Source organism: Mytilus californianus, unplaced genomic scaffold (genome assembly GCF_021869535.1).
Source record: "Mytilus californianus isolate M0D057914Y unplaced genomic scaffold, xbMytCali1.0.p SCAF_57, whole genome shotgun sequence".
Classification (NCBI taxonomy): Eukaryota; Metazoa; Mollusca; class Bivalvia; order Mytilida; family Mytilidae; genus Mytilus; species Mytilus californianus.
Window position 1 is genome coordinate 392842 of NW_026262709.1, and position 14524 is coordinate 407365.

General features: G+C 31.2%; 1 protein-coding gene across 1 annotated transcript in view; it reads left to right on the forward strand.

The window, feature by feature from the left end:
* The first annotated feature begins 3191 nt into the window (after positions 1 to 3191).
* Positions 3192 to 14524, forward strand: part of LOC127703933 (uncharacterized) — a 34356-nt gene continuing 23023 nt past the window's right edge. Inside the window, exon 1 of the mRNA XM_052207973.1 lies at positions 3192 to 3357. The gene's annotated coding sequence lies outside the window, so the exon portion shown is untranslated. The remainder of the gene's footprint in view (positions 3358 to 14524) is intronic.

Genomic DNA, 14524 nt, shown 5'->3' on the forward strand with positions numbered 1-14524 from the left:
TCGGAGTCTGAATAATTTGTATAGACAAAGTCTGCTCGGAGTCTGAATAATTCGTATAGACAAATTCTGCTCGGAGTCTGAATAATTCGTATAGACAAAGTCTGCTCGGAGTCTGAAGAATTTGTATAGACAAAGTCTGCTCGGAGTCTGAATAACATGTAATGGTATATACGTAGTGTCACATTATTTGCCGAGGTGGTTGATAATAATTTGATATCCTGTATAAATATGTTCCTCCACTGTATAAAATATGTATACTGAATAAAAAAAGTGTAGCAACATACATTTTAATTAAAAAAAATTGAAATAAGAATTTTCAAAGTTTCGAAAATAAAATGTTAATATTTTTGTGTGACAATAAGAAATTTGTAATTGTGTTGAGAAGTATTATTTGTTTTTGAAATATGATATTCAAAATATTGGTTGCTCAACTTTTTTTTTACTCAGTATACATTGTACAACTACATTACACAGTTCTCTTATATAAAAGGATTTCAAAAGTCGAGTTTGTATACGTGGCCTTGTGAATTGAACTGATACGTGTTTTCGTTGTCCTTTAATCTCTCTTTAACATCAGTGTTTGTTTATAATAGCACTTGTATCTTTAGACTTGAATAATACCATATTAAATAATATCTATATTATTAGAGTCACACATTGTTTTGTTTCATTTTAAGGATGTACGAACGACAGTATTACTAGTCTATCTGAATTTCTGGTATTGTATATTTGATTTTGTAATATGTTATGGTATATGGTTTTTTAAAAATATTTACATTTTGTAATTCGATTTTCATTTCAGACAACATTTTCGATTTTAATCATTGCTAAGAGTATTTTTTAACGGAAACCAGCTGAGAATGGGATAAATTAAATATTTACCATTTTGAACCGAATTTAAATCGATAAATGTGTTAAAAGAATCAAGAATTGTGTCTTCTCTATGGCTTTTAATTCTCCAAACAATATAAAAAAACAGGTAATATTTTACACAGCGTTATCAGAAACTGTTTGATTAGCAAACAACGGCCATAACAATGGAAATTCTACCAACGACGTGATGTTAATTTCATTTGAAGGCACGAAGAAAATTTCACATATCCCTTTAGATTTCTAATTATTCAAAAAACGTTTGACAAATATCATATATTTCTTAAAGTAACTGCATAATATAGATAATACACTCATCATTGATACCAATTTTGTACGATACACGCACGTTTCTTCAGTGACTCTCGAATTAAAAGAGTTTAAAATACCAAATAAAGTACCAAGTTGAAGAGCATTGAGGAACCAAAATCCGAAAGGTTTTGCCAAATACAGCTATTGTGGTCTATTCTTGAAGTATTGAAGAAATTGAAATAAGAATTTTCAAAGTTTCGGAAATAAAATGTTAATCTTTTTTTATAAAGAATTGCATCTTGTGGTTTATTATTTGTGTGACAATAAGAAATTTGTAATTGTGTTGAGAAGTATTATTTATGTTTGAAATATGATATTCAAAATATTGATTGCTCAACTTTTTTTTTACTCAGTATACATTGTACAACTACATTACACAGTTCTCTTATATACAAGGATTTCAAAAGTCGAGTTTGTATATGTGGCCTTGTGAATTGAACTGATACGTGTTTTCGTTGTCCTTTAATCTCTCTTTAACATCAGTGTTTGTTTATATTAGCACTTGTATCTTTAGACTTGAATAATACCATATTAAATAATATCTATATTATTAGAGTCACACATTGTTTTGTTTCTTTTTAAGGATGTACGAACGACAGTATTACTAGTCTATCTGAATTTCTGGTATTGTATATTTGATTTTGTAATATGTTATGGTATACGGTTTTTAAAAATATTTACATTTTGTAATTCGATTTTCATTTCATACAACATTTTCGATTTTAATCATTGCTAAGAGTACTTTTTAACGGAAACCAGCTGAGAATGGGATAAATTAAATATTTACCATTTTGAACCGAATCTAAATCGATAAATGTGTTAAAAGAATCAAGAATTGTGTCTTCCCTATGGCTTTTAATTCTCCAAACAATATAAAAAAAAAAACAGGTAATATTTTATACAGCGTTATCAGAAACTGTTTGATTAGCAAACAACGGCCATAACAATGGAAATTCTACCAACGACGTGATGTTAATTTCATTTGAAGGCACGAACAAAATTTCACATATCCCTTTAGATTTCTAATTATTCAAAAAACGTTTGACAAATATCATATATTTCTTAAAGTAACTGCATAATATAGATAATAAACTCATCATTGATACCAATTTTGTACGATACACGCACGTTTCTTCAGTGACTCTCGAATTAAAAGAGTTTAAAATACCAAATAAAGTACCAAGTTGAAGAGCATTGAGGAACCAAAATCCGAAAGGTTTTGCCAAATACAGCTATTGTGGTCTATTCTTGGGGTAGAAAATCTTTAGTATTTCGAAAAATTCAGGCATACATATAACGCCACGTTTTGAAATAAATGTAACCACATTCCCGTCCTCATTCCTTCGAATGTGACTTACTAAATTAGACTTATAACCGGTTTGGTACTTACACGAGCAACACGAAGAGTTCCACGTGTGGAGGAGAATCTGATATCCTTTCCTTCTGGTTTGGTTAAAAGGTGTTCGCGGGTTATTCAGTGTGCACCACATTTTTTGTGTTATTTCTTCATAGACAGAAAAAATATTACAGTCATTCCTTAAATAATAAACAAATCATCAAAATAAATAAAGTGTATACAATCTATTAAAAAGTTTAGTATCTATTTACAATGTATATCTTTATCCCATTTCAAAAGATTTCTTGTCGTCGTAGGCATAGGTGTGACGTGTCTGTATCGATTAGTTTCCAAATATTAACATTTCCGATAGAGTGTGTTCAAATCTTTAAAAGGAGGACTAGGCGTATTGTCTCTGAAAATAACACAAATATACTTTATGTAAACCATATGTTTAAAAGTAGTGTAATCAAATCCGTAAAAGTATGAGGGTCTGGATGAGGGTTACAGAATAGAGAATAATGGGTCAACACCACAGAAAAGTAGGCCAACAAATTGGGGAAAAGTGAATAATTGGAGCAAAAAATATAAAGAATAGAGAATCATGAGCAAATAATATAAAGAATAGAGAAAAATGACCTAAAAATTAAATGAATACAGAATTGAAGGAATCCCAATCTAGACCCTCAAGTATCGAGGAAGTAGAATCGGAAATAAACTACATAAGTACTTCAGAGCAGTAAAAGTTCTATTTAACAATAACAGTATATAGTACTGTATAAATATATGGACCTAACATTTCTTAGAAAGGAAGAATTTCTGAATATTTTAGATTTAAGGTAAGAATTTAAGAAATATGGAGCTTGGTCATGATACGGTTAATCCTTTATGGTAAACAAAATAATATGTACCAAGGATTATAGAAAAAAATGGGTAAGAAAAAAAAATTTAGAGATCAATGGGGTGCTACAATATAAAGAATAGAGAATAATAGTAAAAAATAAAGAATAGAGTTAAATGTTTATTGAAGTCATTGTATTAATTTGATGTTTGTTAAGCCGCTAACGTATATATTATCGTCAGGATTAAATAGAATTTTTTTTCTGCTTTTTCCAAAAAATATGATTCTTTTCAAATCAAATTACACTAAATGATAGAGTACCTAAGATAGTGGCAAAGATCACATGCGGACGCTTGGTGATGTTCGTGTTGTTTAATCTTTATAAGTTTTTGTGTTGTGTATACTGTTTGTGTTTTTGTAATTTTTCTGTTTGTAATGTTGTTATCTCTATGAATGCGTATTTTTTGTTTTTATTACCTTATTGTAATTATCCTTTTTTATCATAGATAAAAGGAAGTGTTTAAGGGCTCTGAAACAATAACTTTAACGATAGGCGGATTTAGAGGGGGATATAGCCCCCTTTATGGCTACATATATGGTTAATGTTTACCAGTCCCACTCCTAACGACGTCTTGTCAAGCCTCCCTTGGATCTGCAACTGTCATAACATCACGAAAAATAATCAGATGGCCAATGGTTCTCAATTTTAATTTTACCATGGTGTCAAAATGAGATTTTTTTTAAACCTATTGAATTTTAGATAATATTGAGATACATAATATATAGTTAACAGTTTGGTGAATAATTTTTAAAACGTAATGTCAAACCGTACTCAATGATGCATTGAATTGGTGACATTTTTTTTTTTATTTTTCAAATTTAACACGTTTTTTGTTAAATTTTACATCGAAGGACAGTCAGCCTACTGCAAATTGAATTAGTTTAAATCTAGAAGAAAATAAGAAGATGTCTGGGACCGGCACTGCAACATGTGGGAATTAATACTAGTCTGAAGCAACAGTAGTGTATAGCGAATGAGTGTTGATAGAATAAAAATGAAGATATCGCACTCCCCCTTTAATGAGGGTCTGGATGGTGTTTACAGAATAGAGAATAATGGGCAACACATGCAGAATAAAGGGCAACAAATATATAGAATAGAGAAAAACAGGCAAAAGAAAAATGAAGAATAGAGAATAAATGGGTGCCAAAATATAAAGAATAGAGAATAATGGTCAAAATTTATAAATAATAGAGAAAAATGGCCTAAAATATTAAAGAATACAGAATTGAAGGAACCCCCCTCTCCAGACCCTCTTTTATCTTGCTCTATGGAATAGTAATAATACAGTCAAAGACGAACCGTAAAACATATGCAATGATAATTTTCAAATAAAACAAGTTCAAGCTTCTTTTCTTATAAGTTTCCTGTTTATCTATTTTGGACACGAAAGAAAGTTGAAAGGTCAGAATCGATTTTATTATCTTTTTGTGTACATTTAAATACCGTAAGTGTTGTTTATCAATTATGCAAGCTTTGTCAATGAGACATGTGATTAAATCTTTGTGTGAAAGATATCTTTAAAATTACTTGTTTATTTGGAAAAGAAAGAGTGTACATCCGAGTGGTAAGAGCTTTATACTTACGTCTAATTACACACATATATAGACGAGGGTCTGGATGGGGGGTTCTTCATTTTTGTATTGGAATTTCTTTTAAATTATTGACCATTTTTCTCTGTTCTTTATAAATGTTGCCTGTTATTCTCTATTCTTTATATTTTAGCACTCTATTATTCTCTATTATGTATTTTTTTTACTATTGTTCACTATTCTTTGTACATGTTATATTTTTTGGGTATTGTACCACAGACTTTTGTTAGCGTACATACAATGCATTTTGCAATCGTGTACAGAAGATATTTAATTGTGTTATCTATGGCCGTACCGACAGCCGGTCTTTAAGGTGTGAAGTCAATTTCACAATTTTTATAACGTTTGAAGAGAATGGCAACCACTTGGTTTGATTAAAGTTTAAAAAAATGTTTATCCCTATAGAAAAAGAGCCATGCATGTTTAGTGCCTTATTAAAATACGTTATAATAACCCTATTTTGTATCTTCTATTTTTCATGTATGACTAGACACATTGTATACATAAGTAAAAGTAAAAAATAGGCCGTAGAATAAACATATGCAAATTGAATTCCTACATGCAAACATATGTGTTATCTTGTTTATATAAGGTCAAAGTTATCTTTTTCTTCGTTTTTTGTTCGTTTGCTCGTAGGATAAAAAAAACCCATTTAAAACGACTTCTAAAATTTGTTTGATTTAAAAAAAAAAGATTTGCATGAGGACAATTCAACTTAAGTCATGTAGTTATTTCATGAATGTCCTTAATCCATCTGGTTCAAATTAACAAATATTATTAAATGACGTGTAGGATAGTTTACTAGATTATGATGAACATACATGTGTATGAATGTCCTGAACAAATATTATTTTATGATGTGTAGGGTAGCTTGTTAGATAAAATATTTCTAACAAAAATAATGTTGATGTTAAGAATCGGCGTCAACTCAATGCATGTTTAGTTTCTTATGTGTGTTATTTGGTTCTCTGTTTGTGTGTATTTTCAGCCACGGTGGCTGGTACATGTAGGTTTGAAAATTTGACCTGACACACAACAATTTAAAAACAGACACGATCGAAAAGGAAAAAATGTCATATTTTGACAACATATTATCTCTTAAGTAAAGGTTAAAGGTTAAATGTAGCTGTGATACTGGGAATTGAATGGAAAAATGATTGGACTACTTTTAAAAAATGACCTTAGGGGAGGGTTGGGCGCCGTTAACATGTGTAAACACACCACATTCTGTATGTGCATTTCCCAAGTCAGGAGCCTGTAATTCAGCGGTTGTCATTTGTTGCTGTAGACCATATTTTTTTCCTTTGTTGTTTTGAACATAAATCAGGCCGTTGGTTTTCTCGTTTGAAATGTTGTACGGTTTTTTATGTCGGGCCTTTAAAAGCTTGCTATGCGGTATGGGTTTTGCTTATAGTTGAAGTCCGTACGGTGACCTATAGTTGCTAACATCTACGTCATTTGGTCTCTTATGGATAGTTGTCTCATTGACAATCATATCACATCTCCTTATTTTATACTGGTGTGAAAGTAAGTCCAGGGAAACTTGACCTTCACTCTTTGCTTACCGTAAATTGTGTTCTATAAAATCTTAAAGGCAAGTTAAGAGACTATCAGATAGTTGCCGGAATCACTAGTTTTTTTTTTGGACGAAAAATCTTTAACAGATAAAGGCGCAAAATAACCACTACCGGTGCCCGGTCCCGATGAAACCGATACTTCAACATGTGCTACTAGTAAACAGCAGACGTATACCGAATGGATGTAGAAATAAATAGCTTCGCCATGAGCGCATAATATGGCCGTCACTTTTTTACAGAACAAAGTTCCATAACTCCTCAATGTCATATCAGAAATTTATAAAAAAAACTACAGTGAGGTTAATTTAATAGATATAAAGCAGTCACGAAAAGTTTCATGAAAACCACTTAAAGCACTTTTGAGTTATTGTCCGAAAACTGGAAAAAAACCTTTTTTATGAATAAAATCCCATAACTCGGAAACGTAAAATCTAAAATTTTTAAAAAATCGAATGGGAGCTTACGTTAATAGATATAAACAATTCACCAAAGGTTCATGCAAATTGGTTAAAGCGTTTTTGAGTTATTGTCCGACATGTTGACGACGGACAGACGAACGGACGGACAACGGTATACCATAATACGTCCCGTAAACGGGCGTATAAAAGATGAGGAAATCGCATGGGAAATAGCATGAATTCCAAGATTTCTGCGAGTACGGTATCCCCCTTTTATCTTGACAGATTTAATAAAAAAAATACAGTCAGAGACGAGCAATGAAAATCAATATAAAGAAATACATGCAGGAATTAATGACGATGGTTAAATACAACAAATTCAAACCTTCTTTCGTGTACGTTTGATTTCTTACTATTTTTGACCTGAAACGCACTTTAAAGGTCAGTATCGATTTTACTATCTTTTTGTTTGTATTTAAATACCGTTATTGTTTTGATTACCTCGACTTTTATCATAATCATGTAAGCTATTATGTCGAGTACGTAGGCATTAATTATATCCCATGTAAATGAAGGTATTTTACTTGTTGATTTGGATAAGAAAGGGTGAACACGAACGGTAAGAGCTTCATTCTTAATAATTATTCTGACATACATGTACAATAACATTCATAGGGTATTAATTACTTTCACATTTCATACATGTAGTACAAAATATTTTTGGATCGTAACATGGGTGCACTATCTAAAGGTTCATCAGAATGAATTGACACATATGGATGTGTTTACACTAACCAAATAAAGATAAACTGTACCCCTGGAACTTTCTGAAGCTTAATGACCTAGATAAATAATTATCAATTAAAAGTTAATTGCATTTTATGTAAAAGCCTAACTTGATTTTGCGGGCTTTGGCGAAAGGAAGTTTCCCTGAAACACACAAGGCATGAATGCAACCGATTGGAAGGACAAAAATTAGTTATGAGTGACCTTTCGATGTAAAGAGAATTATATACTAAAGCATCGACCATTCATGTTTGCTAAAAATAAAAAGGGGAGGGGTAAATAAATTGTTTCATTCTAATTTTCTTGTTTTTTGTTTCAGAAGGGAAATAATTCATTTTCATTGAAAATTAGGGGGGGGGGGGGGGTATTCAACATGCATGGAGTTAAAAAAAAATATTTCTGGTAAGTTCTTATAAAAAATGCTTGGAGTTTGATTAAAGTCGGAAATAAAATTTGTCCTTAGAAAAAAATCTCAACATCCCCCAACAAAAGATGAATGGTCAGTGCCTTATTGATTAATTATAAGAAATATAACACTAGTTTTTATCTTATGTTTTCATTTATGACTAGACACACAGTAATTGTGTAATTATATATGTATAAATATATGTATGAATAGTAAAGTAAATATGTAATGAGGGTCACAGAAAACTTTTATACATGGATAATTCGTCAAATTCTTAGTAATACGTGATCGTGTTTATGAAATTCCGACATATGTGTTGTCTCCTAATGTACAAGATTATCTTGTTTATATAAGAGGATGTGGCGGACGGGGTTCTTCATTTCTGTATTCTTTAATTTTTTAACCCATTTTTCTCTATTCTTTATATTTTAGCACGCAAGTATTCTCTATTCTTTATTTTTATTTGTCCATGTTTAGCTTATCTTTATTTTGTGGGCCCTTTGTTCTGCAATTTTTGTCTATTATTCTCTATCATGTGAACCCCATCCAGACCCTCATTTCAGGCCAAAGTTATGTTTTTTCTTCGTTTCGCTTCTTTTTGCTAGTAGATTTTTAAGGATGAGATAAAAAAAAAAAAAACGAACCACCAAAAACTACTTGTAAAATTTTTAATTTGAAAAAAATAATGTTTGTATAAAGAACAATTAAACTTAAGTCATATACAAGCGTATTAATGTCCTAAATCTATCGGGTTCCAATTAAAAATTAGATTAAATGAATTGTAGGATAGATATTAAACATTTAGAATAAAAATAATTTGATGTTTAAAATTGGCCTCAAGCTTTATGCATGTTTTTTTAAAAATTATTTTCGACCTAGCTGGCTTAAACCTGCAAGTTTTTGAAAATTTGACCTGGCACAAAACAAATCACAAATAACAAACATGACTGTGCTCTTAAGACTATCGCCGACTGTAACACAATAATTTATCAATTTGCTATGCACATGTTTAAATTTTACTTTCTAAAAGTTAAATACATATTAAAAACACTTGGTTCATATGAACTAAGATTGAATTGGATACTGACCTTAACACATATAAATTTATAGTGTCACGTGTAAACAATCTCTATATGCCTCTTGAAATTCTTTAGCGATTCTAACTAACTCGAATACCAATTATAAAATATAAACAGCAAACTACTTCTAAATTAATCAGTTATTTGCCCGTTATTTATTTTGTAGATTTAATTCACACATACAAGCCTAAACATGTATACCAATAATTAGATATAAGATGACCTTTAATGTTTTCTGTAAAAATATATATAGACACATTCTCAACTCAAATATCAAAATATTTTGAAATCCTTTTATTGGGGGTTTACACTGTACAACCATCATAACATTTTAGTATTAATTTAAAGGAAAATGAAGTTCATTAATTCGCAGAAAAATGTAATGTTTTTAATGTGTGTTTAAGTTTTATGATATGGTCTAGATAGGAAAAATAGAGGAGGAGTGTGCGAATGTAAGACTGGTACAAAATCAAGCTATATTTACATGAACCATCATCTGTTGTTGGTTGTCTTTGTTTGTTGTTTTCAGATCAGTCGGGTGTTGTTGGTTAGTGTGGTCTGTTGCACTGTGTGGTATTGTTTTTTTACGATTCCTAATATAAAGGTCTTGATGGGGGGTCCTTCATTTCTTTAATTTTTACTTATTTTTGTCTATTCTTTATTTTTTTTTTACCTAAATTTTCTCTATTTTATTATTTTTTTGCAATTTTTTCTGCACTTTTTATCCATTATTGTCAATTTTGTAAATCCAATCCATACCCTCTCAGGGGCGGATCCAGCCATTTTTAAACAGGGGGGGGGGGGGGGGGGTTTCCAACCCAGGATAAGGGGGTCAAACCATATGTCCCCATTCAAAAGCATTGACCGTCAAAAAAAGGGGGGGAGGGGTTTCAACACCCGGAACATCCCCATGGATGCGCCACTGTCTCTGATATCGATTTTATGTTTATTCGACCAATTATAGAACTTAAAGAACTGTCTCTAACACTCATAACAGTTTACCCTGTAGCAAGAAGCAGACAAATAATACAAACAATATATTACAATGGTGAACAAGATAGAATGAAAAATAACATAAGTTACCAATGCAAGAGGGTCTGGATGGGGGTCCTTCATTTCTTTATTCTTTAATTTTTTAGACCATTGTCCATTATTCTCTATTCTTTATCTTTTTTGTCCATTATTCTCTATTCTTTATCTTTTTTGTCCATTATTCTCTATTCTTTATCTTTTTGTCCATTATTCTCTATTCTTTGTCTTTTTTGTCCATTATTCTCTATTCTTTATCTTTTTTGTCCATTACACTCTATTCTTTATATTTTGGCCTATTTTTCTCTATTCTTAATTTTTTGGGCGCTTTATTCTGTACCCTTTGCCCATTTTTCTCCATTCTGTAAACCCCATCCAGACCCTCATGTAATTATCATTTATTTACTTACCGTACATAACCTTTCTTCTTTGCGAATGTTGTACTATAGACCAGTCTCTATGGGGATTTTGATATTTGAGCATCTAAGTCTCGTTAAACATTATAAGTCTTTGCTCTTTTTTCAATCTAGATAAGTATTTGTCTAAGCAAAAATCAAATTTTAACAGTAAATAATATCAATTCTTGATGAGTTTCAGCATTGCTATGCCACTTTTGAATAAACTGGTCACAAAAAAGTGGCTTTACAAAAGTTTTGTTATCAAGTATTCCTAAGGGGACAATAGGTCAATAGCTACATGTACGAAGTTGAAAACAAATCAAGCTATGATTTTGTTTTTGTTTCAATTATTAGTAAAAGCGGAATTGTGAAATTATATTTCGCTATTAAGAATCAGTTTAGTTCAATTCTATCAAAATAAAAAGCTTAAAAGTATTAGTGGCTTGCAAGTCAATAATTCAACCTATTTACATCCGTCTTCATGTGAACTTCAATTTGACCCTTAACTGTAGATATTTTACGCATGGGGTTAGCATGTCTTATTATTAAACCAAAAACTAATGTCAGCATTGAAAAGTGAAACAAGGCATCATCCGGGCATAAACCCTTTCGTTGAATAATTCTTCCCTCATAGAAATAATTCTTATACAGGTAAAATGATGATATATCTTTGACATGAGATCAAACAGACCTAGTATTATATTTATATGTTAATCATGTTCTACTCGATTCGTTTGCTATATATATAGATAAACATAAAATTGAGAATGGAAATGGGGAATGTGTCAAAGAGACAACAACCCGACCATAGAACAGACAACAGCAGAAGGTCACCAACAGGTCTTCAATGCAGCGAGAAATTCCCGCACCCGGAGGCGTCCTTCAGCTGGCCCCTAAACAAATATATATACTAGTTCAGTGATAATGAACGCCATACTAAACTCCAAATTGTACACAATAAACTAAAATTAAAAATAATAATAATACAAGACTAACAAAGACTAGAGGCTCCTGACTTGGGACAGGCGCAAAAATGCGGCGGGGTTAAACATGTTTATGAGATCTCAACCCTCCCCCTATACCTCTAGCCAATGTAGAAAAGTAAACGCATAACAATACGCACATTAAAATTCAGTTCAAGAGAAGTCCGAGTCTGATGTCAGAAGATGTAACCAAAGAAAATAAACAAAATGACAATAATACATAAATAACAACAGACTACTAGCAGTTAACTGACATGCCAGCTCCAGACTTCAATTAAACTGATTGAAAGATTATGTCTTCATCATATGAATATCAGGCACAATCCTTCCCGTTAGGGGTTTAGTATCATACCATCATAACATATATGAGAAGAACATAACCCGTGTCATGCCAACAACTGGTTTTTAAATAAATGTGTTTAGTGCCGATGCAAAGACCCTATAAGTGAATCAATATTAACGCCAAAATATGCAATCTTTAATGACCTGACAACAGTATCGTAACTATATCCCTTCTTAATAAGTCTATTTAAAGGTTTTGTTATCTTCAGATCTAGAGGTGAATACTGACATTTTTGTGCTTTATAAAGAATATTTCCATAAAAAATTGGATGTGAAATACCTGAACGTATAAGAAGTCTGCATGTTGAGCTATATTTACGAATGATGTCCTTATACCGATGATAAAATTTAGTAAATGTTTTGACTAGTTTGTGATATCGAAAACCCTGGTGTAATAATTTTACAGTAATACATAAATTTCTCTCGTTAAAATCTAAAACATTGTTACATACACGAGCGAATCGTACAAGTTGAGATATCTAAACACCGTAAGATGGTGACAAGGGAACGTCACCATCTAAAAATGGATAATTAACGATAGGAAATGAAAAATCGTCTCTTTTATCATATATTTTAGTATTAAGCTTTCCATTAATGATATAGATATCAAGATCGAGGAAAGGGCAGTGGTCATTGTTAGTATTAGCTTTATTTAAAGTAAGTTCAACAGGATAAATTTCTTTAGTATACATACTGAAGTCGTCATTATTGAGAGCCAAAATATCATCCAAATATCTAAAAGTATATATATTAAATTTGTGTATCAGATGTTGTTTCGATGGGTCTTTGCTGATTTTTGTCATAAATCGTAACTCATAGCAATACAAAAAAAGGTCCGCAATAAGTGGTGCACAGTTAGTGTATGTATGTATTTGTCTCTTATGTGACGCAGTTCCTGCGGCTGAGCTGTTTTTTGAAATAAACATCTAAACTCTTCAATTTGATGACTTCTACGTAAATACACCAGTGACTTGTTTATTCAATGCTTCTGCTTTTTGGCGGTTGTTTTCTGCTGTTATATCTCTTAGTCTTTAGTAGTGGTACACTTTGAGAATCCTTTTTTTTTAGCTGTTATGTAATTTCCAAATCGGTGTGCTAATTTTCCTTGCATGATATCTCCACATACTTGTCTTGTACTTTTATTGTTTCAGTCTTTATTGATTTTCGTAGTTCTTGTAATTTTTTCCCTCAAATTCCGTCCATATAAATATTTCTTTTCGTTTCTGTTCTGTCTTCCGTTTCCGTCGTTTAATAACACCCCAGTTTTAACACCTATTCTACACATTTGTAGGTGCGAGTCGTACGTTGTTACTACTTGTATATAAGGAACGAAAATACCTTTTACTGGCGTATAAATAAATGACACTATAATTGTGAAAAGGTAAGCTATATTTTGTTACACTACACAATTGCTCTGTCCAAATAACGGTGATTTGGTTATTGTTTTTTTGTATCTAAAAATACGAGCAATTAAACAAAAGATTTATACTTGGTCTTTTTTCCCGCGACGTCTCCCTTTGTAAAAACGATATTATATGACAAAAATTTGAAATAAAATCACATTTTAGTGAAAACTCTTGAGAAATTTAAAATGATTGAAGGATCTTTCTGTAAAATCCTGATTTAAAATAATGTTAAATAGAAACACCAAATCATAAGAATAATTATTAACATTTTCTAAATAAAATTTTTCTGAGGAAAATTCTTAATTCATAAAACGAAACAAATTGTGGATCAGTGATTGTCGTAGCTAGGTTGCTGTCATTTATATATCAGTGATTGTCGTAGGTTGCTGTCATTTATTTTTGTTTTTCTTTCATTGTTTTTGATTAAGCTCTCATTTCAAGTGTTTCACATTTTGTCATGTCAGAGGTTTTTATATCTTTGACTATATTGCTCATTGATAAAGGTCATTCAGTGACCTATAGTTGCATACACCCACGTCATTTGGATCCTAGTGAATAGTTTTCTAATTGGCAAGCATACGACATATCCTTATTTTTATAGTAATTAAAGTTATGTTAGGTTTTTTAAATGATATTTTTTCAAATGCAAAAATAAAGTTCTGGTTCATACATGTACTTCCATGTAAACTTATTTTAGATATGAGGGTCTAGATGGGTTTACTGAAAAGGGAATAATGGGCAAAATGTGCAGAATAAAGGACTAAAATAAAGAATAGAGAAAAATAGGCCACAAAAGGAAAGAATAAGAAATAATGGGGTGTTAAAATATAAAGACTAGAGAATAATGGACGAAATAGATAAAGAATAAAGAAAAATTGTCTATAAAATTTAGAAATAGAGGAATCAAGGTCCCCCATCCAGACCCTCAGATATTGCAAGCCCTCACGCCCATGCACTTACTACATACTACAAGCGTGAGACCAATTTCCAATAGATTTATTGCAGCCAGAGTCATTATTCAAAAGTCTTTCAATATTTACCAAAATGTTCAGTATCACAGCTCCATACATGTATTCTTTAAAGATCAAACCGTATCATGGTTTTTTTT